The sequence below is a fragment of the Pristis pectinata genome, chromosome 1 (genome assembly GCF_009764475.1).
Source record: "Pristis pectinata isolate sPriPec2 chromosome 1, sPriPec2.1.pri, whole genome shotgun sequence".
NCBI lineage: Eukaryota > Metazoa > Chordata > Chondrichthyes > Rhinopristiformes > Pristidae > Pristis > Pristis pectinata.
The window spans coordinates 27404484-27427497 of record NC_067405.1 but is presented as its reverse complement, the minus strand read 5'-3'; positions in this window follow the sequence as shown (position 1 = coordinate 27427497).

The following is a 23014-nucleotide window of genomic DNA, read 5'->3' as shown; positions in this document are numbered from 1 at the left end:
AACTATAAAGAAGAAGACAATACTAGCATTTACATGATAAAGTGTAACAGCGTCCATAAGGAAGACAAATCAGATCTGGGCAATTGCTGCACCACCATTTGTCTGTTAGAGAACATTAGCAAGCAATGAAAAGTGTTGTCAACAATGTTATTGTGCAGCGCCTTATCTCTATCTCTCTCTTTCTCCCTCTCTCTCTCCTCCCTCTCTCTCTCTCTCCCCTCTAACTGCCCTTATTCTCGTAGCTTTTATATTTCTTTATTCATGATCTATCACTCTCTAATTTTCATTAGTAATCCTCCTAATAGATTACTTCAGCAGCAACCTATCCCCACAGCTTCACTCTATCATAGATACTCCCTTTGTCCTATCCATCCCTCCCTCACCTTCCATACAGCTTAAAACTAATTTGTCTTTTTACCATCACAGTTCTGAGAAAGGACTTTGACATGAAATACTAATGCTGTTTCTCTTTTCACACATGCTGCCTGACCTATTGTGCGTTTTCAGCATTTTCTGTTTTTATTTTACATAGGCTGGGGTTGTTTAATGGAGACTGAGAGAAGATTTTTCTCACCCTAAGAGTCATGAGGTCTGGAATTCACTGCCTGAAGGGCAACAGAGGCAGAAACTCTCAATACTTTAAAAAATATTTGTGGATAAGCATTTGAAGATCTGTATCCTACAAGGTTACAGACAGAGGTCTAGGATGTACGAATAGCCTACCTAGCTATTCCACAACCCTGCTGTAGGTCGTTTGTACCCAGTATCTCACCAATTGCTAATTGCACCTTCAGCTTTTCTCTGAATTGTGCACAGGACTGCTGACTGCATATGTGATATTGAGTCATAGCCTGTATTGAACCCTACTCATTTGTTTGCTCTTCTGTTATTGCAGGGCCAAGTTGAACCTCATGGATTTGTGAAAGGGAAAAGGCACAATGGCTGACTTGTGGTGAATGGAGGGAAGTAAGTAAAAGGTACATAGCTAACTCGATCAGGAGTCATCAGAAGAAGTTGTATATTGAGTGATAGTGATGATTCATTATGAAGATATCATTATCTTTGATTGTACCTCCCCCAGTGCTCACTTCAACCTTACAAAACCACAAGAACAGAAGAAAATAGGAGCAGGATTAGGCTACTAGACCCCTCAAGCCTGCCCCATCATTCAATATGATAATGGATGATCTACCCCTGGACTCTGCTCATCCTCTGTACAGGCATGGTAGTGTAACGGTTAGCGTAACGTTATTACAATGTCAGCGACCTGGGATTAATTCCCACCACGGTCTGTAAGGAGTTTGTACGTTCTCCCCGTGACTGCATGAATTTGCTCCAGGTGTTCTGGTTTCCTCCCTATATTGTGAAGGGTCATGGCTGTCACGTGACACCGTTGAGCACATGGTCGAAAGCCACACCACTGTCAATCAAGGTCTGGCTCCACCCACCCATTACTGCACACCCTTGACCATTGGCTCCTGTACACACCTTTGTACCTGGCCTTGAATCATTAGATTGTTTGAATTACCTGGGCTGGACCACCCAGCCCTCCAGCACTATAAAGAATGCCACATGGGCATGGTTCACTCACTTTTGATTGCTCTAGGAATTGTGAAACAATGTTAAAGAGACCATTGGTAAGAGTGTGCACTTCCATGAGGGTTAGGAGTGTCTTAAGTAGATTCCTGGGAGCGTAGAGCTGATGCTTGCACTGAGTCGGGGGTCAGGCATTGTATTGTTTATTCCTTGATCATTTGTAACCTGTTTGTTGTGTGTGTGCATCTCGCTCTTCTTGCGATTTCCCCCACGTTCGTGATCACCTGTGTGTGTAAGTGTGCATCTGTTCCTGTTCATTCTGTCCTGTGTTTGTCTTTGTGAATAAATCTTTTTCTTACTCCAAAGACTGTGTCCAAAGTCCTTGCCCTTTGAGACCTTAAAGAACTTGTCTTACAACACTCCCACATTCCAAAGCCGTACAGGTTAGGAAGCTGTGGGCATGCTATGTTGTTGTAGGAAGAATGGCAACACATGTCCCCAGAATATTCTATGCAAAGATGCATTTCACTGTGTGTTTCAATGTACATGTGACTAATAAAAGAAATGTTGTCTGGATCCCCAGTTCCCTAATCTTTCAAAAATTTATCCACCTCCATTTTAAATATTTCTAATGATCAAGCCTCCAAAACCCTGTGCACTACCCTCTGCAGGAAGAAATTTCTATGCAGCTTGGTTTTAAATGTCCAGTCCCCTTTCTTGAAAAAAAAGCCCCCTCATTTGAGAATCTGCTATGAATGAAAACACCTAGACATCTACCCTATCAGGCCCTCTTAGGATCTTATACGTTTCAATAAGGTCACCCCTCATTCTTTTAAACTCCAAAGAATACTGATACAAACCGGTTTAGCTTCTCTTGATAGGGCAATCCCCTCATGCCAGGAATTAGTTTGGTGAATCTCGTATGCATTGCCTCCAATGCTACAATATCTTCTATCAAATAAGGGAACCAAAAATGGAATTTAATGCAAACAAGTGTGAGGTGATACACTTTGGGAGGACAAACCAGGGTAAGACTTGCACAGTGAAAGGTAGGATACTGAGGTGTGTGGTAGAACAAAGGGACCTGGGAATACAAATCCATAATTCCTTGAAAGTGGCGCCACAGGTAGATAAGGTCATAAAGGGAGCTTTCGGCACGTTGTCCTTCATATATCAGGGCACTGAGTACAGAAGTTGGTATGTTATGTTGATATTGTATAAGACATTGGTGAGGCCAAACTTAAGAGTATTGTGTGCAGTTCTGGTCACCTCCCTACAGCAAAAGGTATCAATAAGCTTGAAAGAGTGCCGAGAAAATTTACGCAGATGCTGCCAGGACTTGAATTATAGGGAAAGGTTGAATAGGTTAGGACTTCATTCCCTGGAGCGCAGGAGAATAAGAGGGGATCTTATAGAGGTATGCAAAATTATGAGGGATATAGATAGGGTGAATGCATGCAGGCTTGTTCCCCTCAGGTTGGGTGAGGCTAGAAATAGAGGTCATAGGTTCAGGGTGAAAGGTGAAATATTTAAGGGGAATGTGAGGGGGAGACTACTTCACTCAGAGGGTGGTGCAAGTGTGGAATGAGCTGCCAGTGGAAGTGGTAGATGCAGGTTCAATTGCAACATTTAAGAGAAGTTCGGATAGGTGCATGGATGAGAGGGGTATGGGGGGCTGTGGTCTGGGTGCAGGTATATGGAACTAGGCAGAAAGACAGGCTGGCATGGACTAGATGGGCCAAAGGTCCTGTTTCTGTGCTGTAGTGCTCTGACTCTATGACTCTAAAACTTTGTGCAGTATTCCAGATGTGCCTTTACCAACATCCTGTACATTTGCAACAAAACTTCCCTATTTTGAAACCCCAACTTCTGTGCAATAAAGGCCAATATGCCATTTGTCTTCTTGACTATCTGCTTCACCTGCATGCTAACCTTTTGTGATTCATGCACATCTAGATTCCTCTGACTGCAACTTCTCTCAGTTGCAGTCCCTTTCCATTGAGATAATAATCCACCTTTTGATGCCTTTTATTGAAGTGCATGACCTCACACTTCCCCACATTAAAGTCCATTTGCCAAGTTTTCTCCCACTCAATCTATTTATATCCAGTAGCAGAGTCACAATATCATCATCACCAAACTTGGCTACCTCAGCTGCTCTTATCTTCTGCTTGTTAACTGTTGCCTCCGATCATGACCCACTTGTCCTGCAAGAGGGAAGGAAGCGTGTCAGTGAAGGTCATTTTGTGTTTCTTCATTTGTGCCTGTCCTGACTGAATAGCTGGCAAAATGTTCAACCTGTGAGAAGAGGCTATTAGACTTCCAGAACTGTTATGTGCTAAGTATCAGGTGAATCTATGTATGTTAGATTGACCCCTGACTGGCACAGGTTGTTGAAAGGAAGATGATGATGAAGTGGTTAATTGAGCAGTACCTGGGGCTAATGCACTTGTGCGCTGTGGCATATGAAGATATGTTCATTGCTACTGACCTTGCACATGAGTTCATTAAATCTTTATGGGACAGCGTTACTTGATTCTTCACCTGAGTGGCTGTAGGGTCTCACTGCCTTCTGAGAGTTGATTAGATTATACCTCATATCACACATTCCACCAAGGTTTCCAGCTCAACCACATTGTGTGATTATTATCTCTCTTCCCATGATAAAATGAACTGGATAATGCTTTCTATCAAATGCTGCAGTTAAAGTATTTCTCCTATAAGAAGTGTAGGCTACCTTTCAATAGTGCAGTGATGTAGCCATTCAACAACCATGATTACCAAAGGTTGCACACTGAAGTCAGGTTCGTTGGTAAATATGCCATATTTATAGACTAATAATTAAGAAGGAGCTTTAATTGGAGTGTTGTAGTCACTAAATACTAAAAGTTTTACTACAAATATTAGTAGATAAAAGTAGTTTTGTTTAAACATACTATAAGATATCCTTATTAATCACATGTATAGTCACAGGCAAGGTAGTATAGCAGTTAACGTAATGTTTTACAGTGCCGGTGACCCAGGTTCAAATCCGGCCACTGTCTGTAAGGAGTTTATACGTTCTCCCTGTGACTGCGTGGGTTTCCTCCGGGTGCTCCGGTTTCCTCCCACATTCCAAAGACTTGAAACCCATGAGGACACAGGGAGAACTTACAGACAGCAGCGAGAATTGAACCCGGATTGCTGGTGCTGTAATAGCGTTACACTAACCACTACACTTCCGTGCAAGGTGGATGTGATTAAGCTGGAGAGATTGCAGAAAAGATTCACAAGGATGTTGCTGGGACTGGAGGGCTTGAATTCTAAGGAGAGTTTGGATAGGCTGGAATTGTTTTCCCTTGAGCAAAGGAGGCTGAGGGGTGACAGAGGTATATAACTCTGTATAATTCTCTGACTCAATGGTGCTCTGATGCTATATAAAGTCATGAGGGACATTGATAAGGTGGAAGGTCAACCTTTTTCCTTGGGTATAGGGGTCTAAAAATAGAGGCCATAAGTTTGAGATGAGAGGGGAAAGATTTAAAGTGGATATGAAGGACAAGTTTCTCACATAGAGGCTGGTAGTTATATGGAATTAACTGCCAAAAAAAGTGGTAGAGATGGGTACAATTCCATTTAAAAGACAGGTACATAGATAGGAAAGGGTTAGAAGGATTTGGGCCAAATGCAAGCAAATGGGACTAGCTAAGGAAGGCACCTTGTCAGCATGGATGAGTTGGGCCAAAGGGCCTGTTTCCATGATGTATAACTCTATGACTCTATGATTTTATGATGTTACATAGTTAGGAAGATCATGGAATAATCACAGAGAATTTGGCTTGCAGAAAAACACACTGTGAGCATTTGCTTTAATAAGGTTAAGGTTGCTGTTTAAACAAGTCAAAAGTCAAGGAAAATAATTAATGGGACTTGTAGGTCTATGTTAATGTGTGCTAATTGTCAATAGTACAAGATTTTTTTAGTTAAGATTAAACTACAGTCAGAAGAATAATTTTTCAAGACAAGGTCCATATTTTGCATTCAACAGAAACAAAAATTCAGGTTAACTGAATCATTATCCTTTTTAACTTCAGGCAAACAAAGATGGAGACGCCATGGAATCCTTTTCCTTAAACCTATGCCCTGTAGCATTTGACATTTCCATGCTGGAAAAAGACTCTGACCATCTATTTTATCTGTCTCTTATAATTTTATATACTACTATCAGGTCACCCCTCAGTCGCCTATACTTCTGCAAAAACAATCTGTATCTGTCCAACCTCTTTATTCAGGCAACATCCTGGTGAACCTCTTCTGCATCCTCTCCAAAGACTCCAGGTCCTTCCTGTAATGTGGCAACCAGAACTGGACACAACACTCCAAACACGGCCTAAACAAAGTTTTATATAGCTGCACCATGACTTGCCACATTTTATACTCAATGTCCCAACTGATTCAGCCAAGCATGCTGTACGTCGTCTTTACCACCCTATCTGAGTGTTCCAATTTCAAGGAACTATGGGCTTGCACCCCAAGGTCCCTCTGTCCATCAATGCTCTTCAGTTTCCTGCCATTTATTGTATACTTTGCTCTTGCATTTGACCTCCCAAAAGGCAAAACCTCACACTTGCCTGGATTAAACTGTATCTACTACATCTACCATTTTTCTGCCCAAATTTCCAACTAATCTATATCTTGCTGTATCCTTTGATAATCTTCCTCACTACTAGTAATTCCACAGATTTTTGGGTTATCTGTAAACTTGCTAATCAGACCACCTATAGTTTCATCTAAATCATTTATATATTTTACAAACACAGAGATCCCCGCACTGATTTTTGTGGAACACTACTGGTCACAGACCTCTATTCAGAAAATGACCCCTTCACCACTACCTTCTTGTCTTCTATGACAAGGTCAATGTTGAATGCAACCTATCAAATCAGCACGGATTCCATGTGATTTAGTCTTCTGGATCAGCCTACCACAGGCGACCTTGTCAAATGCTTTACTAAAGTCCATGCAGACAACATCATCAGTCATCTGAGTCACCTCCTCAAAAAACTCAATCGAGTTTGTAATACACAATCACCCCCACACAAAGCCATGCTGACTATCTCTAATAAGTCCATGCTTTTCCAAATGTGAGTAAATCCTATCTCTAAGTATCTTCTCCAATAATTTCCCTATCAATGATGGCCTATAATTTTCTGGATTATCCTGATTGCCCTTCTTAAAAAAAAAGGGACAACACTGGTTATTCTGCGGTCTTCTGGGACCTTGCTTGTGGCTAAAGAGGATACAAAGATCTCTGTCAAGGCCCCAGCAATCTCCTGCCTTGCCTCCTTCAGTAGAATGTTGGGGATTTATTCACCTTAGTGTTCTTCAAGAGACGCAACACTACCCCCTTCTTATTATCAAAATGTCTAGAATATCAACATGCCTCTCCCTGATCTCACTATCATCCATGTCATTCTCCTTGTTGAATACCGACAAAGTTCTCATTTACTACTCACCCACTTCCTTAGGCTCCAAGCATAAATTCCTACCTTTGTCCTTGAGTGGACCTTTCTTTTCCATAGCTAACCTCTTGTTTTTAATAGATGTCTAAAATCCCTTGGGATTTTCCTTAATCCTACTCGACAAGGACATTTCGTGGCCCCTTTAAGCCCTCCTGATTCCTTGTTTATGTTCTTTCCTTCTTCCTTTATGTTCCTCAAGGGCCTAGTCCTAGCTCAGCTTCCTAAATCTTACATATGCTTCCTTTTCCTTTTTGTCTGAACTTATATCTCTTGATGAAAAACACGATGATGCTGGAGGAACCCAGCAGGACAGGCAACATCCGTGGAGAAAAACAGGTGGTCAATGTTTCGGGTCAGGACCCTTTTACAGGACGGAAGATACGAAAAGGGGAAGCCCAATGTATAGGAGGGAAAGGCAGAGCAGTGATAGGTGGATAAAAGAGGGGAGGCAGGGTGGGCACAGGGTGGTGATAGGTAGATGCAGGTAAGAGATAGTGATAGGCAGGTGCGGGGGAGGAGGGGAGAGCAGATCCACCGGGGGATGGGTCAAAGGTAAGGAGGAAAAAAGGGGGGGGATAGAGAAAAGTGTGATAGACTAGGAAAGGGAAGAAAAGAAGAGGCATGGTTGGGGGGGGGAATATTGGGGGGATTACAAGAAGTGGGAAAATTCAATGTTCATGCCCACCCTTTTCCCTCCTTACTTTTGATCCATCCCCTGGTGGATCCACTCTCCCCTCCTTCCCCTGCACCTGTCTAACACCACCTCTTACCTGCATCTACCTATCACCATCTTGTGCCCACTCCACCTTCCTTCTTTTGTCCATCTATCGCTGCTCTGCGTTTCCCTCCTATATATTGGGCTTCCCCCTTTCCTATCTTCAATCCCAAAGAAGGGTCCTGACCCAAAACGTTAACTACCTGCTTTTCTCCACGGATGCTGCCTGGCCTGCTGAGTTCCTCCAGCATCATAGTGTTTTTTATCTAGATTCCAGCAACCGCAGTCCTTTGTTTCTCTAGTCATCCAAGGTTCCCAGACCTAGATATCCTTATCTTTCATCCTCACAGGAACGTGCACATTCTGAACTCTAACCAACTGATCTTTAAAAGACTCCCGCATGACAGAAGTGGATTTACCCAACAGCAGGTACTCCCACTTGGTGGGCTTAAGAACCTGTTTCCATGCTGTATCATGATTTTATGAATCTAATACTCTTATGGCACTCAGGATGTTGATGCGGCTGGGATAAGACATGTTGTAGCAGAACAAAGATCTCTGCCCTATTAAATAAGTCAGTCTTGGTTTGTGTAATTGACCCAGCTGGCTTGGCAGTACAAATAATGAGAAGCAAACTGTCCACTGGAATGAGTAAGATAATGAGGTCACAGAATTGTATCAATTTTTGTTGTAATATCCATGGCAATTAGGGGTTATAGGTCAGGACAAGGAAATGTCAAACATGATAATACAGATGGAAATATATAAGAATTAATTGATCTATTGCCTCCAGGCATGCAGACTATGAATTAGCTACAGGGCGGAAATGAGGTAAAAGAAGTTATAAATTCGTTCCTAAAACTATTATCTTCTGCACGAATGCAGGCAGAGGTTATAGGTTTTAAATACATATGGTTTCCAGAGAAAATGTGGCTCCTAATAAGAGGCTTATTTAGTTTAAATGACCTTTGAAGACTTATGCCATTGGTTTTATCGAAGCAATGTATTGCTATGATCAGGTACGGACGAGGGGCAGAGATCTCATTCCAGGTTGGTCAAGAAATAATAACTAAGTGTTTGTGCATTTGTCGACATATTTCATTGGCTTTCAGGGTTCCATGGGGCGTGGTCAAAGAAGTGGGAATGAAATTGCCTGTTGAATATACGAAAAAATGGCATGAAAATGCATAGCAAGTGAAAATATAAATTTCAATTTCAATTTTACAGCAATGCAATCCTTTTTTTAATCCTCTTTGATTTAAAAGAAAACCAGTGCTTACTAAAGCCAAATCATCCCAAATCATTTCAGCTTTGCACAAAAATAAGTAAATGTATGGTATGGTGCTGAGCCACATTACCAGGCTCACAGAAGTATCTCAGACATAAAACTGCAGATGCTGGAGGTCAGAAATAAACACAGAGAATGCAGGAAATATTCAGCTTCTATGGAGAGAGAAACAGACTTAACATTTCTGGTCATTGACCTGACCTGCTGAATATTTCCACTATTTTCTGTTTTGTTTCATGAGAAAACCTACAATATTTGAAACCCTTCTTTCTCACAATATCATCAGAATTGTCCTGGAAGGGATTGATCGGAAGCTGAGAAACTCTTCTATCCCTAATGTTGGTTTACTCTGGTACAGGGAGACTGAATGAATACAGCTTTATCTTGAACAGGTGCTCTTAAGAAGCATGTTGGAAAAAAGGCAATGAGAATTTAGGTTTGACTTGTCCTTTCAGTCTGTCAGGAGTTTCCATAGTTTACCATATTGCATTCTAATTTGATGCATTCGGATCTTAGGGGAATCGGGGAAAAGTGGTTAGTACAGGGAGTTGGTGCTGAGATAGAACATCAATCATGATCTCATTGAAAGCCAGAATAGGAACAGAGGGCTGAATAGCCTACTCCTGCTTTTTTTAATGTCTTATGCAAAAATTGTTGGGTTGCAGATGTTAGCATTTCATAGAATCATAGAGTAATATAGCATGGAAACAGGCCCTTTGGCCCACCTCATCCATACTGACAGTGGTGCCCACCAAGCTAGTCCCATTTGCCCATGTTTGGCCCAAATCCCTCTAAACCCCTCCTATCCATGTTCTTATCTAAATATCTTTTAAATGTTGTTATTATATCTGCTTCAATTACTTTCTCTGGCAGTTCATTCCATCTACGCACCACTCTCTGTGTGAAGAAGTTGCCCCTCAGGTCCCTGTTATACCTTTCACCTTAAACCTATGCCCTCTAGTTTTTAGTTCCCCTTCACTGGGAAAAAGACTATACGTAATCCTATCTATGATCTGTGCATAACCCTATCTATAATCCTCAAGATTTTACACACCTCCAAGGTCCCATCAAATCCTAGCCTGCCCAACTTCTCCCTATAAATCAGGCCCTCAAGTCCTGGCAGCATCCTCATAAATCTTCTCTGCAGTCTTTCCAGTTTAATGATGCTTTTCCTAAGACAGGGCGACTAAAACTGTACACAATACTCCAAGTGTGGTCTCATTAACGTCCCATCTCCTATACTCAATGTCCTAACTGATGAAGGCCAGCTGGCCAAGTGCCTTCTTCACCACCCTATTTACCTGTTCACCACCCTGTCTACCTGCAGAAAATCTGCAAGCCCAGTAGGTATGATCACCATTCGATGGGTTTGGTAGGCCTTGAATTTGGTGGGAAGGTACTGACATTAAGATGAGTTCCACTAATCCGTTCATTGCAGTGCTGTTGTGGGTTGCTTTGAAGGTACAAACTTAAATTTGAATGTTTATGAAAGATGTGATACATTTTATTGTTTTCCAGAGCATTGCTTGTTAATTAGACTTCCAGACTAAGATCAGGGGCTCAATAGTTTTTTATTCCTCTGGTGTCATGAAATATGCTCTGCTAAATTATACCATGAACTTTCTTTAAACAGTATATAGTGCATCAATGAATGATGCAGTACAATAAGTACAAAAAACTATACTAAAACCTATTAACATGATGCTCTATTCATTCTTTTAATATACAGAGAGCATGTCCCTTTGGAGTTGAATGGGCTCTATCATCTCTGGCAATGGAAACTGGTTTTCCTAAGTAACTGATGTGTTAAGACTTCTGAACTCACAAATGGAGTATAACAGGAATGTAGCCTATCAATGTGTTAACCTTCAGTAAAGAAATCTGTATCTATGGTACCTGCTGATGCTTGTTCAAGGAGCAGATAAATTACTCTCTCCTCAAGAACAGTTTAAATGGAGTTTCACATCTGCAGTGTTACATGGATTAATCAAGAACCAAAGGGGTTTAGATGACAGTGACCTTCACCACTGCAGGTAAAGCAATCCATAGACAGGTCCATGACTGGAATTTTATCTGCAGTAAGTGATATATATCTGTCATTATTATCTTAGGAAACTTTAGCCTCCAAATGCATTGCTCCTTGAATAGTTGGCATTGTGGATAGTTTCTCCCAGCAGAGTCCATCAGCCTCTCCTCTGCCAAGTCGCCCTTGTCTTTGACCTCTCTCCTATTGCTTCTGGTCATGTTGGAAACACAGTGAGACCTCTACTAAAGGACACAAAGCAATCAGCACTGAAAGGCAACCTGGATCTCAGCACTCACTCATATCCTCCAGACAACACCTTTAAACAGCACATTTCTACTTCATGGAATGAAATGTGCTCAGCTCCAGCTGACTCCACAAGAAACTGATGATCCCTTTAAAATAATGCAACTGCAGAGCATGTTCTCTCCTGTCTAAGGCTCACACTGGGTGTTAATTACATTTCTGTGGTTCATTTTCACAGGGACCCAGCAATTTAGTGCTTCACAGTACATATCTGTCGGCTTACTTCTCAAGGAAAAGGCCAATCAAACATTGTGTAATGTACTGTGAGGGTTATGAGTTCATGATCACATTTTGTGATCAATTTTACACTCAAAACCAACAATACAGCAGTTAAAAAATATATGCTATATTATTGAAGTCCTTAGCCACTGACACCACACAGCTCTGAATAAAATAATTTTAAGATGTAACATATTTAACTCACTGAATGTTTCCAGCTAAACTCCTTCATTGATTCCAGTTCAAATAGAATAATTCCATATTAAATTTTGATCAAGTTTTAGAAACATTTGGATAATATTTTTATATGTGAAAGGAATGCAAATAAATAATGACAAAAGACCATGACCAAAGTATATTTGCCTTTGGGAGAAGAATGTGGCATATTTTCCCATCAGCTCTCATGTCGTACCGTAAGTCTCTCTGGAAATTTGAAGGAGCAGTCCCATCATAACAAAATCCATGTACTTGCTTAGGTTCATTTTCCATTATCTGAAGTGCTACTTTAGCAAAATGTATGGTGTGTTATCTTATTCCAATATATTCAGTTTATTTCCTTATATTGAAATAAATAATAGACTTCTGAACTAATAGCAAAATTCAATGAAAATACAATTAGATTGTATTGCTTTTATAAAAGTAGCAATGCTTGCACTTTGATGAAAATTGATTTGAATGACAAAGGAAAATTACAATAAACACTATATTTTAAAGGAACAATTTGAAGTCTAAGTAGTTTTAATGCATTTTTCTTATTTCTATTGAAGCTGTTATGTAATGAATTGATGAGAGAGTAGCATTCTGAACTGTTTTGTTTGTCCATTTAGGTAAAATAGACTTTGAAATAATAGAAAAACTTCAGTCCAGTTATCTGGGCCTTACAAATCCTAATGAGATGGTAGAGCCTAATATTGAGCAGAGATCCAGCACGCATTTCCAGGTGACGTTGAAGGTTTACCGTAAAAAGTTAAACCAATTTTAGAACAATAGATCTGCTTCAGAAAGCACCATGTGTGTGAGATGTTACTATCCCCTTGATTGATCATGGAAACATGCATCTTAGTTACTAGTGATTATGGTTTATTTATGATAAAAATATACACAATTACAAGTAAAATATTGTTTATTTACTTGAAATTTTTTTTGCTCAACAAGATGTACATACCCATTTTTTCTATGATCTTATCAAATGGGAAGTTTCAAACATTTCCTGACATATAACAGACAAACAAAGAATTTGTTAAATGAGAGATTGGGTAGAATTGATGTTCATGTGGACTTGGGTGTGTTTTTACAACATGTAGATACAGTAGGTGATTAAGGTTATGTTATATCAGGTTTTAAAATGAAAGGGTTTGATTACAGGAGAAAGGAAGTCTTATTGCAATTGTATAGGGCCTTGTTGAGACCACACCCAGAGCACTGTGCACAGTTTTAGTCTCCTTCCCAAAGAAAGGATATACTTGTTATAGAGGGAGTACAATGAAGAGTCATGAGAACAGTCCAGGGATGGCAGGTTTGCACTGAGGTGAGATTGAGTAAACTGGGACTGCCTGATCTGCTGAGTATTTCCACCATTTTCTGCTTTTACTGCATGCAGTGGAATCATTGAATGAAGATACCAACTCAATTACTTTAATTATATCCACACTGGCCATCCAAGCAAGATACTGCAAATGATTTGGAAGGACCCAAACATATAAGATCATGGTCAATTAGACTTGAGGGTGATAGGCAAAACGGTACAAGCTGTGCTCAGCTTGGATTGGGTGTGGAACATGTGAAGTATTTTAATGAGGTCATCCTTACTGAAGTGTAGATTGAGGTTTAGTTAAGAGAACAGCTCTGTGAAGACCCTGAATAGTTTTTACCTTATACTGAGAGCCCTTTCTTTCCATTCTTCCTTCCATCTCCAAGCAGCTTGCCTTATATTTTCCCAGTCATGCTGCTCTCCAAGCACTTTCTCTGCTAAAGCACTCAGGAATGAGAACACAGAAGCTTGAAGACCAAGCATCTGTCACAATGCTTCCTGTAGGCAGTAACTTAAAAGAATTATGGAAAACTTGGGGAACTCCAAACAGTTTTACAATCATTGCATTGTAGAAATTAATTAACAATTAGCTTGTGAGTAGCTGATGAGTCCTTTAAATAGTACTGGTTCTGAGTCCTTTATATTCCTAAATATGTGATCAACTGAAGATTAATGAAGGGTACAAGTCAGAGCAATGAGTTCCAATGAATTCTTCTATCATATCAACCTATCATCCTGCACACACAAGAGAAAGATAATCCAACTTTTTGTCTTTGTTGTTCATCTCCTTCCTGATACTTAGTTCTACTCTGTCTGCTAAGTCTGAAAACTAAAATGGTTATCGGTACAATAAGATATCTTTATTAGTCACATGTACATCGAAACACACAGTGAAATGCATCTTTTGCGTAGTGTTCTGGGGGCAGCCCACAAGTGTCACCATGCTTCAGGTGCCAACATAGCATGCCCACAACTTCCTAACCTGTACGTCTTTAGAATGTGGGAGGAAACCGGAGCACCCGGAGGAAGCCCATGCATACACCGGGAGAACATACAAACTCCTTACAGACATTGGCCGGAATTGAACCCGGGTCGCTGTCGCTGTAAAGCGTTATGCTAACCGCTACATTACCATGTAGCAGCTCCTGGAGCAATTAGAACATACACTGTACCTCATGATACATGGACAATGTTGCCGCCTTCTGCTCAGACCCGAGGTCAGTTCGCAGATTGATCAGCATCTGCGACCAGTTTGAGTTGGCATCAGGGGCCAGAGTCAACCACGTAAAGAGTGAGGCCATGCTCTTCGGCAAGTGGCCCGACCGATCCAACGTCCTCTTCACCGTCAGGCCTGACTATCTGAAGGTGCTGGGGATCTGGTTCGGAGGGGCCGGGATGTGCAACAAAAATTGGCGGGAGCGGATTGGGAAGGTGAAGCAGAAATTGGGACTGTGGGAACGGCGCTCCCTATCGATAACTGGGAAGAACCTGGTCATCAGGTGTGAGGTGCTCTCAGGGCTGCTGTACTTGGCGCAGGTGTGGCCTGTTCCTCGCTCCTCCGGCTTGGAAATCACCCGTGCTGTCTTCCGCTTCATCTGGGGATCCAAAATGGAGTGGGTCTGACAGGTCACCATGCACAAGTTCCTGGACAATGGGGGTAAAGGTGTCCCAAATGTCGCCCTCATCCTGATGACCACCTTCGTCTGTGGCTGCATCAGGCTCTGCGTGGAGCCCAAGTACATGGGCACCAAGTGTCACTACGTACCGAGGTTCTACTTGTCCCGGTTGTTGCGAAGGATGGGTCTGGCCCCGTGGCCACACGGTGTCCCAGTCAGCTGGACGTTGCCGCACTACCTGTCCTTCGTGGAAGAGTTCTTCCGGACCAATCCCTTGGACCACAAGTCCATCAGGAAGTGGTCAGCACGGAACATCCTGCAGACACTGCAGGAGAAGGACTCAATGGACACCGTGGGGTGGTTCCCTGTGCAGACTGTCCAGACCATCTGGCAGAATGCCTCATCGCCAGAACTCACCAACAAGCACCAAGACCTCGCTTGGCTGGCAGTGAGAGGGGCCCTCCCAGTCAGATCCTTCCTGCACGGTTAGGGCATCACCCCCAGCGCGCGCTGCTCCCGAGAGGACTGCGCTGGGGACGAGACGGTCACCCACCTCTTTGCGGGCTGTGGGTTTGCAAGGAGGGTGTGGCGAAAGATGCAGGGGTCCTTGTCATGTTTCATCCCCAGCAGCAGCGTAACAGAGGATTCTCTGATCTACGGGCTGTTCCCGAGGACACACACAGAGACGGACATCAACTGCTGCTGGAAGGTCATCAACTAGGTGAAAGACGCCCTTTGGTCTGCCCGAAAATTGTTGGTCTCCCAGCACTGCGAGATGTCAGTAGGGGAATGCTGCTGACTGGCACATTCCAGGCTGCAGGAGTACGTGCTGAGGGACGCACTGAAGCTGGGTGCAGCCAGCGCGAGGGCTCGGTGGGGAAGGACGACAGTTTAAGGTTCTTCTGCCACAGGAGAAGGAGGGGTGGGGTCAGGCGAGGAAGCCGCTCAAATGTTGTAAATATGGTATTGGGGTATCACCCCAGGGAGCCACACGTGTGGCATCGGTGTTGTGTTAAAAAGGTAACACTAAGAATGGAACTGTACATGAATGTAAAGGTTTGAACAGTTTTATTATTGTATATAGTTTCTTTTATTATGAATAAAGTTTATTTTGAATAAAAAAAGAAACAAATGACGATTGTCAATGCCAAGAATTAAAAGTGAGCTGCCATGATCACTGAAGTCTCTTTGAGATTGATGCTGAAATTTTGATCATGATTATATAAAAATGACAAGTAGTCTTCTGTCTAAAAACTCTGCAATTTTAGGTAGTGATCCCAAGATAACATTATGAAACAATTGAATACAAAGAGGCAGTATCCAAGGTTAAATGATCTATCACTTCTTGCCCCATACGTTCCCGAGCCTGTCGCAGCACACTCTGTCCATTAAGTGAAGGAAGAGGGTCTCCCTCTCTATGAGAGCCTTCACAGAGAAGGCAAAATACCTTGTATCTTCAGCAGGCCATGATTTCCTTCATCAAACATTGCCTGCTAACTTTCTGCTTGTTCAGTGGTCCCAAACTAAAATCTATTCACAGAAGAACTTGAACGAAAGTCTTAATTAAGCTGCACTCTGCATGTTGTCAGCACTTTGGATAATTGGTTATGCGATTTGTTCGAATTAATCACAAAAGTGAAAATTTAGAAAAGAAATCATTCATAGAAAATATGGAATCTTGTGCAGTGAAGCAAATTGAATAAGCCAATAATTACATTTATAAGTTACTTGAAAAGTGGGAATGAATGTTGGAAGTTACATGAAATGACTGAAAAGAACTTAGGAGCTGGGAGAAATACTTAATAGCTGAATGATAATCTTTTGTGTCCCTACTCACTAAGATTCTTCAATGTTTGTAATTGACAGAACTGAAAAAGCAAAGAGTGGGAATATATTAATCTTTCTCAGGTTGAGATACCAGAGGGATCAGTGATTTGGCCCCAGCTATTCACAATCCATATCAGTGATTTGGGTGAGGGAATGAAATGTCATATTTCCATGTTTGCTGATAGTACAAAACTAAATTGGATTGTGACTTGGAGCCCATACTGCAGGATTCACTTTGATTCTATTGAGCTAGAACAATTTATGATCCAAGACCTCATATGTGATTATTCCCTATCTTTTAAAAGTTGTTATTGTACCTACCTTAACCATTTCCTCTGGCAGCTCATTCCACATACAGACCACTATCTGTGTAAAAAAGTTGTCCCTCAAGTTCTTATTAAATCATTCCCCTCTCACCTTAAACCTATGCTCTCTAACCCTGGGAAAAAGACTGAATGCATTTACCCTATCTATGCCCCTTATGATTTTATACACCTCTATATGATCACCTCTCAGTTTTTTACGCTCCAAGGAAAAAAATGTCCAATCTTTCCCTATAACTCCGTACCTTGAGTCCTGGCAACATCCTTGTAAATCATTATTTCCAGTTTAATAACATCTTTCCAATAGCAGGGTGACCAACACTGAACACAATACTCCAAGTACGGCCTCAGCAGTGTCTTGTACAACCGCACTATGACCACCCAATTTTTATTCTCAGTTCCCTGACTGATGAAGACCAGTGTGCTAAAAGCCGCCTTTATCACCCTATTTACCTGTGACTCCATTTTCAGGGAACCACGTGCTTGTACTCCAAGGTCCCTCTGATCTACAACCCTCCCCAGGGCCAGACCATTCACTGTGAAAATCCTACCTTGATTGACTTTCCAATGGGCAACAGCTCACACTTATTTGAATTAAACTCCATTTGCCATTCTATGGCCCACTTACTCAGCTGATCAAGATCCCCCTGTAATTTTTGATAACCTTCTTCATTGTCCATTATACCACCTATTTTAGTATCATCTGCAAACTTACCAGTCATGTCTTGTACATTCTCATCCAACTAGTTAATATAGATGACAAACAATGGGCTCAGCACCAATCCCTGAGGTACACCACTAGTCATGGGCCTCCAATATAAGAAATAACCTTCCACCATCACCCTCTGCTTCTTACCATCAAGCCAATTGTTTATCAACTTAGCAGCTCTCTCTGGATTCCATGTGATCTTACTTTCCAGAGCAGCTGACCATGAGGAACCTTATCAAAGACTTTACTGAAGTCCATATAGTCCATGTCTACTGCCCTGCCTTCACTTCCCTTCTTGGTCACATCGTCAAAAAACTCAATCAAGTTTGTAAGACATGATCTCCCACGCCAAAAGCCTTGCTGATTACCTGTCATCAACTCCTGTCTTTCCAGATGCATGTATATCTTATCCCTCAGAATCCTCCCCAGTAACTTACGTACTACAGATGTTATACTTACTGGTCTCTAGTTCCTGGGTTTTTCTTTGCAGTCCTTCTTAATAAAGGCACAACATTTGCTACCCTCCAGTCTACCAGCACTTCACCCATGGCTAACTATGATGCAAGTAGCTCAGCCACGGCTCCTGAAATTTCTCCTCTAGCCACCCATGGCTCAGGAGGCTAAAGAAATTTGGTTTGTCCCCTTTGAATCTTTTACCAATGCACCATAGAAGGCATCCTATCTGGATGTATCATGGCTTGATACAGCAACTGCTCTGCCCAGGACCTCAAGAAGCTGCAGAGAGTTGTGGACACAGCCCAGCGCATCATGGACACCAGCCTTCCCTCCTTGGACTCTGTCTTTACCTCTCGTTGTCTTGGTGTAGCAGCCAGCATAATCAAAGATCCCACCTACCCGGGACATTCTCTCTTCTCTCCTCTTCCATCTGGTAAAAGATACAGGAGCCTGAGGGCACGTACAACCAGACTTAAGGACAGCTTCTACCCCACTGTGATAAGACTATTGAACGGTTCCCTTATACAATGAGATGGACTATGACCTCACGATCTACCTTGTTGTGACCTTGCACCTTATTGCACTGCACTTTCTCTGTAGCTGTGACACTCTACTCTGTACTGTTACTGTTTTTACCTGTACTACATCAATGTACTTTGTACTAACTCAATGTAACTGCACTGTGTAATGAATTGACCTGTATGATTGGTTTGTAAGACAAGCTTTTCATTGTACCTCAGTACAAGTGACAATAATAAACCAATACCAATACCACGGTGTTCTTGTTTATACCTGTCAGGCCTTGGAGATTTTTCTACCTTACATTTTAAGACATCCAGCACCTCTACTGTAATGTGGACCATCCCCAAGACCTCCCCATTATCTTTCCCCTGTTCCAAAATCTTTATGTCTTTCTCCACGGTAAAAACAGAGGAGAAATATTCATTGGGGACCTTGCCCGTTTCCTGTGGCTCTACACATAAATGTCCACTTTGGTCTTTGAGGGGCTGTATTCTCTCTCTAGTTATTCTTTTCCCCTTAATATACTTATAATATCTCTTTGGATTCTCCTTAATCTTCTCTGCTTAAGCTATCTCATACCCATTTTTGCCCTCCTGAATTCCTTCTTGAGTGCACTCCTGCATCCTCTATGCTCCTCCAGGGATTCGGTTGATACCAGCTGCCTGTACCTGACCAATGCCTCCTCTTTTCCTGGACAGGGCCTCAATATCTCATCATTCAGGGTTCCCTACTCCTACCAGCCTTGCCCTTCACTCTAACAGGAACATGCAGACCTTGAGGTCTCACTGTCTCACCCTTTAAAGGCTCCCATTTTTCAGAGATCCCTTTGCCTGCAAACAACCTACTCCAATCAACCTTGCAGGTTTCTGTTTCATACCATTGAAATTCGCCTTGCCCCAATATAGAACTTGAACCTGTGGACCAGTTCTGTCCCTTTCCATAACTATTTTAAAACTAATAGAATTATGGTTATTGATCCCAAAGTGCTCCCCCACTGCCACCTCAGTCACTTGCCCCACCCTATTACCCAAGAGTAGGTCCAGCTTTGCCCTCTCCCTGGTAGGACTCTCTATGTATTGCCTGAGGAAACTTTCCTGAACACACTCAGCAAATTCCACCCCATCTAAGCCCTTAACAGTATGGCAGTCCCAGTCTATCTTAGGAAAATTAAAATCCCCTACTACATCGACCATATTATTCTCCAGCTCTCCACAATCTTCCCACATATTTGTTCTTCTAATTTCCATTAACTATTTGGGGGCTTATAGTACAATCCCAACAATGTGGTCATCTCCTTCTTATTTCTCGGCTCCACCCATAAAGCCTCATTGGATGTTCCTTCAGTAATTACATCTCTGCCATGATGTTCCTCTTAATCAAAAAAGCAACTCGGCCTCCTCTCTTTCCTCCACCTCTATCCTGCCTAAAGCACCTGTACCCTGGAACATTAAGCTGCCAGTCCTGTCCCTCCCTTAGTCATATTTCCATAATGGCTGTAATATCCTATAAAATGGCCTGAGTTCATCCACCTTACCTGTCAGGCCTCTCTCATTGAAATAAATGCAATTTAATCCAATAGACTTTCCTCACTGCTTACCATGCTCCTGCATGTCTTGTCTATTCAGCTTGCTGTCACTGACTTCTGTATCCCTCTCCAGCCTCTCATTTACCTCCCTGTTACTTCGGATCCTACTCCCCTGCCAATCTAGTTTAAATCCACCCTAGTATATCTAGCAAATCTGCCCGCCAGGATATTAGTCCCCCTTTAGTTCAGGTACAACCTGTCCTTCTTGTACGGGTAAATCGAATGAATGGAGTTGATATCTGCACTCTAGTCCCTTGTGTCTTCACCAAGTGAGTGTGCCACCGCTAAGCTCAGTGGTAGTCAGGAGTTCCCATGCACCAGCATCTGACCTTCATGTCCCTTAGGATTTCTTTATGCGGCAGAGCATGTGTTGAAATTTAAATGGACTCACAATGGTTCGCAAAAGAACAACTAGCAATTAGTCAGCTTGATTTAGCCATTGAGAGTTTTCTTTCCCTTCTTCTCCTCCATCACTGTAGACAAACACTGTCCTCCTTGCATAAGGATATAAAGGTAAGTTGAGGGTACTCTAGCTGACCAACAGAATTACATCATTTAATCTTTCATGATGAATAGTGGGCTTGTTTTTGCTGGATTGGAATCACCATCCACTCTCCCTTTACACCAACATGGAAACCTTTCGCATGAACCCCATGCATCCTGACAATAGACAATAGACAATAGACAATAGAAGCAGAAGTAGACCATTCAGCCCTTCAAGTCTGCACCGCCATTTTGAGATCATGGCTGATCCTCAACAATCAATATCCTGTTCCTGCCTTGTCCCCATATCCCTTGATTCCCCTATCTATAAGAAACCTATCTAGCTCCTTCTTGAAAGTACCCAGAGAATTGGCCTCCACTGCCCTCTGAGGCAGTGCATTCCACAAACTCACAACCCTCTGGGAGAAGAAATTTTTCCTCCCCTCTGTCCTAAATGGCCTAGCCCTTATTCTTAAATCATGCCCCCTGGTCCTGGACTTCCCCAACATCTGGAACATATTTCCTGTCTCTATCTTGTCCAATCCCTTAATAATCCTGTATGTTTCAATCAGATCCCCTCTCAATCTTCTCAGTTCCAGCGTGTACAATCCCAGTCTCTCCAACCTCTCAGCATAAGACAGTCCCGACATCCCCGGAATTAACCTCATAAACCTATGCTGCACACCCTCTATAGCCAGGATATCCTTCCCTTAACCCTGGAGACCAAAACTGTACACAATACTCCAGGAGTGGTCTCACCAGGGCCCTGTACAAATGCAAAAGAATCTCTTTGCTTTTGTACTCAATTCCCCTTGTAATACAGGCCAACATTCCATTAGCCTTCATCACTGCCTGCTGCACTTGCTCATTCACTTTCAGTGACTGATGAACAAGGACTCCTAGATCCCTTTGTATTTCCCCCTTACCTAACGCCACACCATTCAGATAATAATCCGCCTTCCTGTTCCTGCTCCCAAAGTGGATAACCTCACACTTATCCACATTAAACTTCATCTGCCAAGTATCTGCCCACTTACCCAACCTATCCAAATCACCTTGAATTCTCCTAACTTCCTCTACACGTGTCGCACTGCCACCCAACTTTGTATTATCAGCAAACTTGCTAATGTTATTCACAATGCCTTCATCTAAATCATCAACATAGATCGTAAACAGCTGCGGTCCCAGCACCGAGCCTTGTTGCACCCCACTAGTCACGGCCTGCCATTCTGAGAAACATCCATTCACCCCTACCCTTTGTTTCCTATCCACCAACCAGTTTTCTAACATGTCAATACCCACCCCCCAATTCCATGAGCCCTAATTTTACCCACCAATCTCCTGTGCGGCACTTTATCAAATGCCTTCTGAAAGTCTGAAACTGACTTCCAGCAGTGTGGTGTAAACAGCTGTGGAGTTGAGGCCAATGTGGTACAGACGGCCTGTTCCCGCAACGGCTCTGACAGGTTCTAACAGTTGGCAAAACTGGGCTTGAACTTTGTCAGCTGCAATGTCTATCAGTTACTTTAGTGTCTTTGGCATTCCAAAAGAGTTAAATTATTCAAGTTGAAAAAAATCAAAGTGAATTCTAAACACAATTAAATAATTAAAAACATTAAACTTTAAATGATTTTAAAAATGTAACTTACCTTCCTCTTTGCCTCTTAAATCTGTGGCTGACAAGCCCTATTGAAATCAATGGAGTTTGGGATCTAAATGGTGAAAGACCAGTATCATGCAGGGGAAATGCAGGAAGATTGGCCTATGCTGTTGGAATCCATGGAGAATCCAATAATTCCCCTATATCTGTCAGGATTCCCAGACTTCCACATTTAAAACCCATGTACCTAACTCAGTGACGTACTTAAATTTGAAGGATGAAAGCTGGTGGCCCTGTTCATAACTGCAGACCACAGTCAGCATGATTTGGCTTATTAGTTTTATTGGTCTGAACATGTATATAATTTTTTGTTTGTTGGTGACTGATAATTGACAGGAATTAGATTAAAATAAAGGAAAAATATCATGGCAATCACAATTTTTGCAAAGTTTACACCTGAATTAACGACCATGAAACAATTCTGAAATAATTAATTTGTGAACTATGATCACATGATCCATCAAACAATATTTTTGGCATGTCTATTATCCAGTATGTCATAATTAGATTAATTGGTAGTTCATTTGTTTCAAACATACCAGCATACAAACTGATACATTTTTGTAAGGGAACATAAGACATCAGCAGAAGATACATACATCACTGTATACATCATATATCACTGAAATAATACATCACTGAAGATTCTCCATAATGCTAACAAGATGAAACAAAATGTAAATCAAAATGATGGACAAATATCTCCACTCTACA